The following is a 4934-nucleotide window of genomic DNA, read 5'->3' on the forward strand; positions in this document are numbered from 1 at the left end:
GTCTCCACCAGCCCTGGTTCTTCCTTTGTGTAATACTTTGTAGCATTAGATATAAAGTCCTGCCTCTTACATCCTATATATCTTCTATTTCATGTTCTCTTCCTTGTGATGATCCCTTAAAGGGGCTGTCTGGTTTGGAAAACCCATTTTCAAATACCCTTTTAGGGCATTCTAAGTTAATAGAGGGGGTCCCTCATTTAGGACTGTGATTAATTAGCTACTCAGATCTCTCTCTCTCTTTGGTGGACCCAGCCTGTCTAATTTACACAGACATCTCATAGTCGGCACTGTGTAATACTTTTTTTCCCCCTGTGGCGACGCTGCAGAGAAATTGAACAGTTGCTGGCAAGTGATCGCTGAGATCCCATCAGTGGGACAACCTGTGATCAGATTATTTTCAGGGGATTCATCTAACAAAAATGGATTATCCATGTGGACAACCCCTTTAACTGTCGACTAACACTTCTACTGTCCCTTTGTGTGTGTATGAGGGAGATGGTCAATGTAAAAGAACTGAAGAATCTTTATTATTTTGAAGCAATGTTTGGGTTGACCAGTTCCGCTGACTTAAGTGTGAAGCAAACATCCCTACATCTACCTCTTTTTTTTACTTGTAAATAGTTCTACTAAATGCTTCTTTATGACTTCAGGTATCCACTTCATTTTCTTAACTTGAACGTGCACTTAAAGTAGTTGTCCCAGACATTGGTGGCCTATCACTAGGTTGTGCCACCAACATCCAGTTGGAGGTTTACCAACTGCTATGACCTCCCATGCGACCATGTGGCCTCCAAAGAAAGCCTCGCAGAGCCGACATAACTTAAGTGGCCCATTTCCTGCAGCGGTCACAGCAGTTGGTCTACTGCCGATTGTATATTAGTGGCAAATCCATGTGATATGCCACAAATGCCGAGACATCGCCTTCGAAACCTGCAATGATTTCCTCTTATTCTGTGGTATCTATACGATACCTCGTGGCTGCAGACAAGAAGTCTTGAATAGAGTTTGTCTACTGCACGTGCCTTTAACCCCTGTAGGCTGTAAGTTCTCAGGTGCATGTCTATTTTTTGGTATCGAATACATTGCAGCCTCCCTTTATAAACATATTTTGTTCATTCTGTGGTAGATTAAATAAATGTCTCTATGCTGAACATGCAATTGGACTGATGTTCTATGATAAAGAAAAAGTCGAATTATGACTCAGATCCATCAAGTTCAGCTTTTCGTACTTACAAACCTTGGCTGATTCAGAAAAAGGCAGGAACCACCCGGCGTAGACGAAGTTGCCATAAAGCGGGAAAAATTCCTTCCTAATGCCCAGTGAGGAGTGACTGTTGTCTCTGGTTTATTTGAAGATTTATATTCGGGTTGGACTGGCCCAACAGAGTACGAAAGTGGCTCCAATGTCATTGAATCTCTTGCCACTTGGTGCTTCCCTAATAAACCGATTAGATCTTATTGACAATACATTTTGTACCTACAATGATAACAAAAATTAAGGTGCAATTAAAAGTGGACATGTACATGTTCTGTATAGATGGAGGGTGATCCTCCGAATCATCTATGGTGGGTCCAAGGAACCCAAGTCTGACACCAATGCATAGCCAAAGTCTGGCTCGGTAGAAAAAGGACAATACAGAAATCTCTCTTGCATTTCTCAAATCCTCCCCCGTGGTGTGCATACTTAACTGTTGAGAAGTGAATATTATAACACATGGCCCACCCATTTATATTAGGCACATCCCCAACCTAAGGCATTTAAATCAAAAATAGTGCATATGATCCCCTTTATCACACTCTAAAAGGAATACAGACCCGACACCCTAAACAAACACAGGCCTAGACCAGACCCCCTAAACAGAGACAGGGCCAAACTGTCCATGAGGCGAGATGAGCGTCTCTTTGAGGGGGCGGTGGCACCACTGAAACCAGCCGCCGCCAACTTCTCCCTCACTATAATTGTACCTGCGTCTACAGGACGCAGATACAATTACATGCATAAGCGCTGAATGGCGGAACGTGCCCTGCTATTAATCGCCTTTTAACGACGCAAGTGGAGTGATAACATAATCGCACCGCTTGCATTGTTCAGCCACATCAGACATGCATTCCAAGAGGCTGGCGTGGCAACGATTTTAGGGGAGTATGTAAAGGTTTTTTTTTCTGTTAAGTGTGAGGGGCTTTATGTGGGCCACTATCTACAGGGGGGGCATGTTCGGCACTATGAGCTATATGTGGGACACTATATATACAGGGGGGCTATGGGCTATATGTGGGGCACTATCTACAGGGGGGCTAAGGGGCTATATGTGGGGCACTATCTACAGGGGGTGGTATGGGCTATATGTGTGGTACTATCTACAGGGGGGGCTAAGGGGCTATATGTGGGGCACTATATCTACAGGGGGGGCTAAGGGGCTATATGTGGGGCACTATATCTACAGGGGGGCTATGGGCTATATGTGGGGCACTATCTACAGGGGGGCTATGGGCTATATGTGGGGCACTATATCTACAGGGGGGGCTATATGCAGGGCACTATCTACAGGAGGCTCTATATATATGGGGCTCTGTCTACAGGAGGCTCTATGTATGGGGAGGCACTGTCTACAGGGGGCACTATGTGTTGGGGGGGACACGGTGTATGGCTCGATTATAATTAGGGGTGTAGTGTGTGGCACCACGAGAATTTTATCTCTTATAGGTGAAGAACTGTTTGAAAAGTGAGAAGCTGAATTCATCTGAGTGGAAAACTGCAGAAATGGGCTGTGGCCGGGAGAAGGCATCTTAGAGGTCTGGACCAGATGGAGAAGATAAGAGAAAAAACAATCAGAATCTGAGAAGTCACCTGTGAGTCACTTAAAGTAAATGTTTATAATGCCTCTAATCAGTACTGTAGTCACAGTATAATCTGCAGCAAGGTAATGAGTGGTATAATTTTTTGTAATTTGTGAGGCTGCTAGTGATTTAGAACAGGGGGATGTCAATCAAGATCTGGGTGGCGCCATTTCAATTTCCGCCTCAGGCAGCAGAAAAGCTAGAATCGGCCCTGCACAGACCATACCCATTAACAAAACACAGGCCCGACCAGATCCCCTAATTAAATAGACTCCCAGACTAAACCCCCTAAAAATTACAGACCCCCAGAACAGATCCCCTAAATAAATAGACCCCAGACGAGACCCCATAAACTCATACAGACCCAAGTCTAAACCACCTTAATAAATATAGACTATACTCTGCACATTCTCTCTCTCAATCCTGTATCTTGCAGTCCTCTTCACTGCAGAATGAAGCCGCTGGTGGCACCTGGGAGTGAAAAGCAGTGCAGGAAAATGAAAGGTGAATATTTACTTCTGGGAGTCCGAGAGGTGTCCTCTTTTCCAGTAGAGCTGGTAAGTGTGGTGCTATACATGAATATTAATATCATATATTTTTAGGGTCTTGATATGTAATATGCTCATACTTAACTCTTTTCCGACATTTGATGTAACTGTACGTCACGTCCGGGAAGTTGGCGCTAGCTTACTCACTAGCTTAGCCGTCTGCTGGGCTTAGCAGATGCCGCAGAGACGGATGTCTGACAACCGTGTGCAGTCAGGGGGAAGTGACCACAGGGCTGTGTAGGCCGGAGATAGAAGTCGGCATGTACCCGAGAATGCGGCCAATTTATGCTACTAACTGCTCAAAAATGCTCCTTAAAAATTGTTACTCCTCAGCAGGCACCAAGATATAAACTCAAGGTGTTGCCAGATTCAGATAAGGACACCAGGAGATCGCGCCAAAAACATCCACACACCTCAGGCACCAGGTTCCTCCCCCAATAATGATATTCATAAAGAATAATTGGGCAATTCGTATGCTGGGTCTACTTATGCCTAACACTTTTCCTTCAGTTGAATCCCTGAGCACCAACATGTTTGAATGACACATTGGAGGCCAAGCTGCTCCATATCTAGGGGTGCATCTATGGTAGAAATGTTCAATCACCAAGAACTTGACAATTGCCGTGCTATTCGGCCCTTCCAAGTGAGGAATTTAAACTTGGAAGATGTTGGCAGGTCCACGATTACAAGTTTGGGAATAACTTAATTTATATTAGTAAAGCCAAGTGAAAATTACAAAAAATGTGGTCATTGTTGCCAGATAACCATTAATGTCTTCATCGGTGAAGGGTCTAGTACTCTTCATGCCTACTACATGCTGTGCAGAAATGTTCGGAGCTCTACCTGTGTAGACTGAATTAATTTGAGTATTTGGATAGACCTATCAATGTGCACTTGGTATGAAATATTAATTATAATGACTCCGAAAAGAAACGTGAATCAAAAGGATTAAAGTCATCAACTTGGCAATGGCTCCTCCATATGCTTAAAATGTTCAAAACCTCTCGATTGGCCAAGGAGAAATTAAATTAGGTCAACGAATGATGGGATTGGGGATAGACCAGGTCAATATTGTTTATATCGAGGTCCTAGACAGAGCTTCACAATAAAAAACACTTATTGGTATACTAAAAATATCGAGGGGAACATTTACTGAGCGATGTATAGGATGTGGTGACAATAGAAGTGAGGGGGCCTACAGCAAAGATCAAACGTTGCCCTCCATTACAGTGACAGGTTTTGCCCCCGAGGACAGAATGAGCGGAAGTTTGTTTTCTCCACCTCCCTTTTCCATGACTGTTCAGCCAATTCCCCACCATGTGGAGAGGACATTCCTGCACAGTGTAACAACTGGCAGGTATGTGGGCCCACTGGGCCACTCCGCTGTAATGGAGCAACCTCTGATCAACAGTCTGTGAGAGTCCATAAAGATAAAGTACCTGGAAGGATAGAAGTGGGTAGATGCCAGACACTCCAGGTGAAGCGACCTGTGCAGGATAATACAGGTACGGCTAGGATGTTGGACTGAAGTAGTGCAGTCGTCTCGGA

Source organism: Rhinoderma darwinii, chromosome 11 (assembly GCF_050947455.1).
Source record: "Rhinoderma darwinii isolate aRhiDar2 chromosome 11, aRhiDar2.hap1, whole genome shotgun sequence".
In the NCBI taxonomy this organism is placed as follows: domain Eukaryota; kingdom Metazoa; phylum Chordata; class Amphibia; order Anura; family Rhinodermatidae; genus Rhinoderma; species Rhinoderma darwinii.